This window comes from Hippocampus comes, unplaced genomic scaffold (genome assembly GCF_001891065.2).
Source record: "Hippocampus comes isolate QL1 unplaced genomic scaffold, H_comes_QL1_v1.1 scaffold82, whole genome shotgun sequence".
NCBI classification, from domain to species: domain Eukaryota; kingdom Metazoa; phylum Chordata; class Actinopteri; order Syngnathiformes; family Syngnathidae; genus Hippocampus; species Hippocampus comes.
Window position 1 is genome coordinate 451,985 of NW_017805135.1, and position 11,502 is coordinate 463,486.

Genomic DNA, 11,502 nt, shown 5'->3' on the forward strand with positions numbered 1-11,502 from the left:
AAAAAAAGAAGAAAGAAGAACAGATTTTTTTTCATGGATTTTTAAAGAGGTAAATAACGTTTCTCTTGTAACAAAGTACGGTACATTGGATTTCTTAAGTAAGCGTGACATCCTGCTGTGCCAAAATGCACTATGACAAGGTTGAGCAGTTCTCCAAATAAGAGGCAACGGATGCTTCCTTCAAGCTGTTCATTTATCGTTCAAAGATCACCTTCACTGACAAACGAAAACATCGTAGATTTAAACATCCATATGTTCAACCACACCACATCATTTCTAACGCAAGTCCACGAGCTTAATGTTACAAGACCAGAACATACAATGTAAAACTTCGTCGCTGCTGGGTTGATGGATGGAATAATTGAGAGAATTATTGATTCTAAAAATGCTCAATAGCGACAGCTCTTTGTAGTAGTACTACTTTATACTACTAGTATCTGTGGCGTTACGGGTTATAGTATTCAAAGGCTATTTTTCAGTAATATTGAGGTTGAACTGTACCACCCTAGCAATGATTTTCAAAAGCGGCTGCTGTCTAATTAACAGTATAAACAGTGTAAAACGGTAGTCTAACAGTTTTTCTTACGAAACGAAGTTGACTCGAAAGCCAAATGGCCCGGAGGATTTCACTGCTTATTGTTCTTGTTGTTTCTCGAGATAATTGAGATCCTGCGGGAGCGCGGCGCTCAGAAAAGCGGCCGGGAGGTTGCCGTGTGAGTGTTGGAAGCCAATCCGCGGCTACGCTGCTTTTAGCGTAATGTGACATTTCCTGGGCCGCAGCCAGCACTTTTGGGAGACGCCTTCTAACAAGTGCGCGATGACGCTGGAGTTGGAAAGCTTGGCAAGCGAGTGCGGCCACATGCTACTACAAACACGGGTTTTTGACAGGCGGCTGTAATGAGCGCACGGTGAAAAGAAAAAGCCTCCTCGGCCGTGGCTGCGAGCCAGAGCCAAGTCAGCTGCTTCTGTGTTTACCCCAGGGCCTTGACACGGTGGCCCAGTTAGTACCTAGCAGGTTCCTTACACCGGGTTGGACCTCAGCCAATGCTGTGGCAGAAGGGGAAAGAAAAAAAATATGAACAAGATGCTTTTCAACCACCTGAAGCTAAATTGCTAGCATGCGCGCTTTCGTGAATCATCTTGCATGAATCAGTGAGTTCGTCTATATTCACCTCAGATCTTAGCCCTCTTCTTGGTCTAAAATCACGGTAAATGTCTCACGTTCTTCAGTCTGTCCACAAAACAAATTCAAAATGGCGATGAGCCAAATCTCCTGTTCGTCCTTGCTAATTGTGCATGGCAAAAAGACACCATTTTGTGAGGAATACAACACCGTACACATGGCAATGTTCTGCTGTTTGATTGCCTCCTTACGATGTAAAATTATGAAGATTTATTTGGGCAAGAAAAAGAGGCATAAAAATAAAAGATTACATTTGTAGAATTGAGGAGAGCTTAATGGGGGGGGGGTGTTGACAAAAAGATGTAACATTATGCTATGTAGTACTATCCCCCCCTCCCAAAAAAAATTACATTCTTGAGAGTGAAGTGTCATAATTTGAACCGGACAGTCATAATATTACAAGAATAAAGTCATATTGTTACGAAAAAGTCGTGCTGAAAATTAAAGTTGTAATCTCATGGAAAAAGTAATAGTATTGAGTATCAAGAATCGACTTTTTCACATAGCATTGCAACTTAAATAATGTTAACATTCCAACTTGATTTTCCCCACTCTTGAAATCTTCACATATTTTCATGTTTTTTTTTCTCATAGGCAACTGAAACCAGAAGTCATTTGAGTCACTTACGAGACACAAGTGTGGATCTATTTGAAGGCACAGCTGAAACACACCACTTTTGTTTTTTGCGTAACAAAAGCAATCGGGAAGTGTGGACTTGCACAGGTCTGGTTCATCCTTGGGTGCAATTTCCAGATGTCTGAAGGTGCCACGTTCATCTGTTCAAACAACTAAACACCATGGGAATGTCTAGCCATCAAAGTGCTCAGGAAGGAGATGGGTTCTGTGTCCCTGAGACGAACGGGCTTTGGTCTGAAATGTGAATACCAATCCAAGAACAAAAACAAAAGACCCCCGTGAAGACACTGGCTGAAACTGATAAGCGAGTGTCATTATTCACAGTGAAACAAATACTGGAGCACTCTGCTAGCAAGAAGCCATTACTCCAAAAGAAACATAAAAAAAAAAAAAAAAAAAAACCAAAAAACATTACGGTTTGAAAAATGCACACAGGGATAAAGCCCTTCACTTTTGGAGACATGTCCTATTGAACTGTTTGTCTATAATACGCATCGTTACGTTTGGAGGAAAAAAGGAGGCGCATGTATGCCTTGAGGAGACCAAATTCAACGATGGAATGTTGGCAGCATCATGTTTGCTGCAAGAGGGACCGGTGCATTTCACAAAACCATGAGGAAAGAACATTATGTGGAAATACGGAAGCATTGATTAAGACGGTCCAAACACGGAGCCAGCGGCAGCTCGCCACTTCAAAGTCTGCGGTCATATCGACTATCCCTCCCACCCACAAAAAGCCTTTTATAAAATGTCACAAAAGCAAACACCTGTCCTACGACATCTTCACAAACACTTTGCGAAAGGTCTCGAGCCACAAGTGATGCAATAAATAAAACAATGAGCCCACTCAGCCAGTGAGTTAATAAGCGCGTATTCCCATGAAACTTACAGTATCTCCATGACTCACGAGGATCCTTCTGCAATGATGTATCACGGCACTCGATTTAAAAAAAAAAAAAAAAAAAAAAGAGCCAATTCCAATGTATAAAACTTTACATTTCCTAAAGACATGAAAGAGAGGCCACGATTATGCCACACAGCTTCCGCAGAAGGAGGAAATGGAAATTGTTTCGCAACACTTCTCAAACATTAGTGGCGTTCAAGAGCGGCAACGTCTTTGATTTCAAGTTACTTTCACCGCTTTAAATTGGTGAATAATGCGTAAAAATAGCAAATGAAGTATCCTTTTTTGGAAAAAAAAAAAAAAAAAGAAAAATTTGACCACATTTTTCAACATTAATGTTGTCTTAGTAACAGATAATTACGAACTTTGTCATAATTACATGAAAGATTTACAAAAATAAAGTTTGAATATTGAAGGGGAATTTGTATTATCTTTTTTCCCCAATTTTTTTTTTTTTGCATTTCGGTCACTACTTGCATGCACGAATGATATTTTATCTCTTTTTCCCATTTCTGCAGTTTAAAAAAATATTGGTGAAGCTTTGGCTACATAAACATGCCTAATGTCACACTGTATATTTAAAATACAATGTGCAAAATACGCAAAGTAGGAGGTATTCCATTTCAAAAGCAGGTAAAGACTTGCTGCGTATGTAAATATAAAAGGTGGTTAGCACACAAACTGTATTGTGCCAAGGGTCAGCTTGGCTGCAGGGATAGCCTATAATACACGCGTCCATTTGTATAGTGTGTCGCGATACAAAGCCAGGCAGACTTTGCTCAATGCACACTGATATGACCTTGGGGCTCTATTGGCCCGCAGCTGCCGAGCCGCCGTTGTAGTCGTTTCATTGCATTATACACTTCGTTCTCTCTGTTTGCCTTCATTAAAGAGCAGGTGTTGAGATATGTTAAATGGGAGGGGCTCGGAGGGACCAATAGGACGCCACCATGCTTCAGGGGAAGTGGTAGTGGGGTGTGGGTGGTGCTGGGGGAGAGGTTTGCTCATGTTTTTTTGCTAGCGGGCGACCGATCAAATTACAGCAGGCATCGGTAGCTTAGTTTCCATTAGGAGGCGAGGAAGTTAATCCTCGGGGGTCGATTTAGATGGGAGGGAGGGGAAAAAAAACTGACAATAAGCAGACAGGCATTGTTTTGTTTTTTTTGGTCTTTCACTTCCATTAATACAATAGACCAGTGATTCCCCGCGAATGTGTCAGAGCACTGTCATGTGATGTCGGTGAGACTACATCAGGTCTGCTGTGGAAAATGATCACGATTGACTTACTTGGTCTGAAAATGATCATTTACTGCAAACAATGTATTTTTGTCCATCAACTATAGCTACCTCCGGTGACGTATAGAGACAGGAGAGCAATTAAATACTGTGTCCAAATGTGTCATTCATACAATATACACTACTCACAAAATGTCTTGAAGAGACAAAAAATATATATATATATATATATATATATATATATATATAAACTTCAGGTGAACCTAATTTGACCTTTGAACACAAGAAACCCCAATATACCAAATGACTATGCGGCGAATATAGTCGCATTAGTATAAACATCAGTGCAAAGAAAAATCATCTGATGAAGAGTGATTTCTAAAACATGAGTGGATGTTATTCTCAAGAAATTACGGTGTCGTTACTTTTTCCTTCCTAACTAGCTGACGCACAACTGACGCACTCAATCCCATCTGGTATGATAGAGTGTGGTTCATTGATCGTAAAGTTTGTGGGGGCATGACAGCTTGGTCGGCATGTTGAAAGTGGACAGTGTGAACAGTCTTAAGGCAGCAGATGTGTCCGATGGGAGTTGGACCGTCCCCCCGAACAAAAAACAAAAAAAAAAAGGTGTCTTTGCTTGCACCAGCAGGCCCTCACACCAGCTCCTCCCATCCAGGCCCTTTGGCTTCTTTCTTTTACTGCTCCCATGACACTGATGAAGGGGGTTGAAATGAATTGAAAGATCACCAATCAGAGGCCAACTACAACACGGCCGAGCAAACACCCGCCGTCAAGCCCTCCTACCCCCATTCGCTCGTCTCTTGTTGGGAGCCCCCTGTGGGAATGTTCACTGTTTGAAGAGTTAACTCTTTAATTCCGTCTGGAATGTTTCCTCTGGGTGGGGCAGTGTGGTGCGTTGAGCCAGACCGCTAACCCCTCTCCTCCCCCCTTCATCTGCCTACTAAATTCAATACCTCTATTTCTGGCCGGGGAGGTGGGGTGGTCTTCCACATGTAGGTGTTAAGAGCAGGTCAGCACAAAGTGAGGTTTGTATTGGTGTGTGCCACGTGATTAGTCCCGATACAATCATTGAGATCGATCTGAAAAAGCCGTTTCGTCGCCCACTGTGACATTTTCACGGGTCTGCGATTCACATCTTTTATGCAAAACATAATTACAATGTGATGCTGTCAAGTAGAGCTACTGTAAATGGTCCAAAAATATGCATACCGGGAAGATGGCGCATTTGTTGTCATATTATGGAAATGATCAGGTCCACATTCTGATCAACCGTTTGGTTGGAATTCCAAATCGTAGGACAGTTACAGGCATTCAACCCAGCCGCTGGGGGGCAGTGCCCTCCCCTGGGGGTGCACTGTTCCCCAGTGCCGGTCCCAAGCTCGGAGAAATGGGGAGGGTTGCGTCAGGAATGGCATCCGGCGTAAAACTTTTGCCAAGACGACCATGCGAGTTGGTAGGACGGTTTACAGGGGCGGATGGAAATTACTGACTCGCTGTGGCGACCCCTGAATAGGGATGTGCCGAAAGGAGAAGAAGAAACGCATTTTCAGCCCGAGCAGAGCACGTTTTCTGCGTTTGAATATTTCACACTCCTCAAATTCTGTTGAGCCACAAGAGGTAGGAGGAAGGTGACGAGTCAAATTCTCAACTTTTGCATCAGATTTTCACCCTGAGTCATGCGGCTTTTTCGATGTTTTCAAGTGTGGCGAAAAAAGCCAATCAAAAGCAAAACAGAGTGAATCATTTGATACTTGCTGAGCTGAGGGCTCATGAAAAACGGTGACGTCCATTTAAATTCAGTACTCTTATTCTGAAAGGTTCTAGGCAAATTCCAAAATGTGAGACAATGAAATGTATTTATTATTTATTATTTATAAATTCTGCCTTGCAACAAATGCCGGTGCAAGACACAATGGCTCAAATTTGAAGCTTGGTGTGACTCTAGCGTCATATTTTTGAGGCAAATTTTGGTCACAATTTAGAATAGTACAACTTGCTGAATCGTACATTGTCTTCAATAAATGCTACTATTCAATAAATAACATGTTGCGGGTACTATTTTGTGATGAAAATAATTTTTCCTGTACTTTTTTTTATGACCACATCAAACACAACCTGAACGTGGGTGCTATTAGATTAGAGATCGGATGGTAGCGGATGCGGTGGCAGAAATTTCACTGACATGTGCAACAGCTTTCTGCCAACAAGACACGTGACAGTGCTAAATATAAACTAGCTTTAGTACTCAAACACACACGGCGTTAGCACTGAACGTCCGCAGAGTAAACGAGATTGTGTCAGCTGTAGGGCTGGGCGGGGGGCGTATATAGACAAAAACAGGCTGGCAAAATTTTTGTCCCAAAGCTTCGACTGCGTTACGTCATAGTCCATTGGGTACTGTCCCTAAGTGGGAGACTTGACATTTTTGTAGCATGTTAGGTGCAGAAAAATCATAGCGCGTGTGTTCCGTGTTAAAATGCTGCTCCTGGCGCTCCAAATTCCCATTCTTTGACTATGCCAAAGGTAAAATTCTACCCAGCAACTGTGCAGGAAGTATATGATCCCTCAAACTGTTTTGTACAACTGGAGCAACATACTTTTGTCCCAAATTTTGATCAAATTCCAAACTGTACAACCACATCAGCATTCGACCTGGTATCAAATTTCTCCACTCCACAAAATTCTACCAAGCAACAAATAGCCAAGGTCGTATGCGATAGCTCGTACCCGAGGTTTTGTGCAACTGGAATCATATTTTTGTCCTAAAATTCAAGCTCAAATTCGGAATTGCACCTCCTTTTCAAAGAATCGGTATCATTGGAACTATGATATCAACAGCTTAGTCCGGCAAGGAAGGCCACTTAAACATTATCAGACTCAACTCCAAGCGGATACATATCGTGAGGCCGAATCATTTTTTACCACTTATGTAGTTATTAAACGCAATGATCGTATTAAATTGAGTTTAATGCTCAAATATAGCCCATCGCTACTGGAAACTGGAAAACAAAATAGAATTAGATGTTGCTAATTGGCGCGGCTCTGCATTTCCGTCCTGGCAGAAATTTAACATGCGGCCATTACGGTCAGGCAGCATTAGGCACAAAGCCACATTCATCAGCAGCAAAAAGAAAAAAAATGTCAATCGCGGGGGGCAGCGAGAGAGAGAATTGGGAGCTGAGGCGCCTCCATTCACAGGATGTGGGGGAGGGGTCATGCAGCAGTGAATCTCAACCTAGACCAAGTAAATAATAATAATAATGATAGTAAACAGCTCCAGTTATCTTGATACTGTACAAGCAGTTTATAGATGAATGTGAAGTCTGCAGTGAACTTTCCACCGAGCAAAAAGAAAAAAAATGTCAATCGCGGGGGGCAGCGAGAGAGAGAATTGGGAGCTGAGGCGCCTCCATTCACAGGATGTGGGGGAGGGGTCATGCAGCAGTGAATCTCAACCTAGACCAAGTAAATAATAATAATAATGATAGTAAACAGCTCCAGTTATCTTGATACTGTACAAGCAGTTTATAGATGAATGTGAAGTCTGCAGTGAACTTTCCACCCTGTCACACTCGAGTGTGAAGGGAGAGGGTGGGCAGGGCTTAAAAAAAAAAAAATCCAGCAGTGACAAACGATGGCGGCTGACAAGCACAAACAGCAGCATTAAACTCATGAGCCGCTCCCGGGGGCTGACGAGAATAAATCAGTGTGAAACCAGAGCCACCGTAATGGAGTCAATGAGTCACGCCAGCTGAGTTGCCATTTTGCCATCTTAATGCAATGAGGTAACGTGCGTGTTAACAAGTAAAAAGAACATTTGAAAGGGGATTTAAAGCGTGTCAAAATATATATATTTTTTGTTAAACAAATGAAAAATCATAGCACGTCACAGCCATACATCCTGATGAAACACACAATGGTGGTACAATTCATGATTACGCAACACATTTTTCCAAGTTGAGCTTTTTTGCCGCGTCAATGAAACATCTGAAGAAAAGACGCAAAGTACAGCATCACCATGTTGGCCATCGCTTTCTGTAAAAGTTAAGACAGTCTGTCGTTGCTTTTAAGGCGATTAACTTTGAACACTTTCCACACCCAAGATCGTCAACGTATTGATTTTATATTTTACTAATCAAAGCGGTTAACTCCCTTTATCACAATTAAGAATTGGAAAAGTGAATTACAACAGGAAATTATGAGTCTGACTTTTTAGCCCATGTTTTTAAGGGTAACATTGAAGAAGGATTTTGAGAAGAGGGAAAAAAAAATCGAGTGCTTTGGAAACAAGTCAAGTCAGCTTTATTGTCAAATATGCTCTATGTACAACACACAGCACAGATGAAATTTCAAAAACACCGTTTGTCTATGCCAGGGATGCCAAATACATCGATCGTGATCGACCAGGAGCCAGCGGACTGGTCCCAAGTTTGGCCACCCCTGGTCTATACAATAGCAAACAGTGTGTGTGGAAGACATGTCAAGTGAGGCGTAACACCGCACCACGCTGCTGGGAACAACTTCAAAATAAAAGTGAACCAAGGCATTGATGCCCATATACTATTATTTGGTAAGGGAAGGTTTACTTTGAAGTTGGCCTTTTTACCGCATTGGTGGCGTGTTACTGTCATGTCATAAACAATGCTGTTGCGGTTAGCTTTGACTTCTACTTCCTGACAGTGTACACGTAAATAAGCGGGTGCTCGAGGTCGAGCAAAACTCGAGCAGTCGTTTCAGCCCTAATCGATAGACGAATCAATTCAGAAAAAGAATTTGTGACAGCCCTAGCAACAAAGCACTAGTTTTCTAAGTCAGCCAGTGTCAAGTTGCGATTTACGCGTGACATTTAATAGTAGTAATAATATGTTGGTCACGCATTAGGCAACTTGGACTGATGCGTCAGGATCGCTCCATGGCACATTCCGCCGTCAAAATAAAACCTCAGCTCCATCTGTTCAATACAACGACCACGGCGTCCATCATAAATGAAGCGTGAACAGCGCGAAGGGGTTGGGGGGGGGGCAAACATTCCTCGCTTTCGAAAGCTCAAACACACAATCTTTATCGATCTTTCCTCCTGAGCTGCAGCTGTGGTGGCTGCTCTCACTTCCTGGCTGATGTGTTGCTGGGGCGACAGCTAAATTATGCAACAGCCTAGGCTGGCGGGGGCCCGAGCAGCATGGGCGGGCTTTGAGGTGGTGGCAGGCAGCCAATGGTGGTGGCAGGGCCTGGGATGCAAAACATCTGGAGCGATTCCATGCGTCTGTGCAAATATCTCTCAGTAGAATCCAAATTTCTAAAAAAAAATAAAAAATAAAAAATAAAAAAAAAAAACTTTGGGGTTTGAGTGTTAGGAATGGGAATGACAATCCATTAATCCATCACAATCCAGCCCTGAGAGAGCCCCATGATAAGAAGTGAACATTTTCTGCAATCCAAGCTAAATTACAAAATCACCAGAAGGTATTCGATTATAATTTCCCAGTAATTAAGTCCATTTATTTTTAAAAATAAATAAAATAAATCGACGGTACGACTGTTTTGACTGTACCGTGTGTAGTGTGCGGCCACACGACAAGATCAACACATCACATATGAAGCGATTCATTGACGGATATTCTAACGTCGGATGGAAAAATCTCGCGAAATCGCAAGATTAAACGTGTAAACGAGTAAACAAACAAGGCGGGCGAAGATGCAGCAAGGGTCTCAGATCGTGTCTTGACAGTGACACTTGTTTGTGGATTATTTTTAGTGGAGAAAAAAAAAAGCGGCAGGAAAAGAAGAGACGGTGGTCTCAAGCACAGGTGTCAAACTTAAGGCCCAGGGGCCAGCTCCGGCCCGCCAGGTCATTTCATATGGCCCGCGAAAGCAAATCATGTTTGTCAACTTGCATGATCCTTGTTAAAATCTGTACCAAAATGTCAAATCGTCATGTGTAAGAACCAACGTTGAGATTTTGCAATCATTTTGTTCCCGTTTGCACTCACTTGAGCAATATTTGAACAAACTATTATAGTTGACTGAACTGATTTCAAAACTAGTCATCCGTTCACTTTGTTTTGGACAAATAATAATGCGATGAGATGATTAAACATTCAGAAACGGCCCTCTGCGGGAAGACGTCATTCCAAAGTGGCCCACGACAAAATTGACACCACTGGTCTAAAGGGTGGAGACAGCGCAAACACGGGCTCTGCCTGCTACAGTGCGATGGTGGGTTTTTTTTTTTTTCCTCATAGAAATGTCACGAAAAGTTGTAAAAACATTCACGCTGGTGCCACATTGCTCCATCTCCAATGTCCATTGCACTCGCTGTTGCGCCATGACTGCTTTGATTTTGGATTCCCACCACGCTTCCTTGACCGCCTCGTCACCTCAAGTTCTTATTGGCTGCACGTCACTGTCAACCGGCTGCGTGGTCGTTTGCCCTCGGGGCGCGCCACGCACGGTGCCAAGTCGGTCCCAAACAATCCAACATGTTGAATATCCCCGATTTATCCTCCTCCTGAGCGGTCGAGATCAGTCTGTGTACAGCACACGCGGCAGGATTATGTGCTAAGATTATCTCTGGAGCCATCACGAGAATCAGAGCCGACCTACGATTGACCGGAGGGGAGATTCCGGACTGAGATCGGGCCGATTATCCTGCCGCATGAACCGGGTTCAAGGTACAAAATACCAAAAATGAAAGAAAATATCTGGATATCAAAAAATGTAAATGAAATTTTATATATATAAAAAAATCTACTTTTGCCAATTAATCGATCAAGGAATATCCATTTTATCCTTAAATGCAACAAATTTAAAGAATGAAACAAACAAAGAAAAACATCCGACTACATCAATAACATGTAAAATAAGAAATTAATTACATATAATATTCTATACTCTTTGAAGGAAATGCCCCATTTACAGTACTGACAAATTAATTTGCGTTGTGAAAGGACCAGAAAACTCATGGCATCATGCCCTCTCACACTGAGCTGCGCCACATCCAATCGAATAGTTTCACACAATAAACTGTCCTCTAAACTTACCGCATCGTGTGTACGGAGATATGTATCAACTTGTCTTTTATTGGGTCGATGTAAAACCCAAATAATTATTTTATACCGAGACAAGACCATAACGATAAGGAAGCACTTTTATGTTGTGCGTATTGTGACATTCCTTATCTGCACGCGCAGAGAGCGGAAGAAGGGAGCCTGCCACCTGTGGCACATCACCACCATCAATACACGATCAATCTCTGGGTGTGCAGGTCTGATTAATACTGCATTAATCACATAGGGATTATCATCGAGTGTGTGTGCATGTGTGTGTGTGTGTGTATTGGGGGGGTGGGGGTGGATTACAAGGGTCACACCGCCCATGTCCCAGAGCGGCAAAGGCCAAAGCGTTGAGACTGACCCGCTGCCCGCCCACTTGAGCTTCCCTCCACACGACGCCATTGTGTGCGCTCTTGTTTGGCAATTATTTACTCTGCTGTTTAGGAAACCAAAAAAAAACAGGGGT

General features: G+C 42.6%; 1 protein-coding gene and 1 long non-coding RNA gene across 2 annotated transcripts in view; one reads left to right on the forward strand and one right to left on the reverse strand.

Annotated features, from left to right (window-relative positions):
* The window catches only part of LOC109513880 (AT-rich interactive domain-containing protein 3B-like), an 89,791-nt gene that overhangs the window by 54,031 nt on the left and 24,258 nt on the right, over window positions 1-11,502 (reverse strand). The window lies entirely within an intron of this gene.
* LOC109513893 (uncharacterized) lies at window positions 408-2,765 on the forward strand. The gene is made up of 2 exons (XR_002167884.1): window positions 408-1,152; window positions 1,778-2,765. It is a non-coding gene; the product is annotated as an uncharacterized LOC109513893 (long non-coding RNA).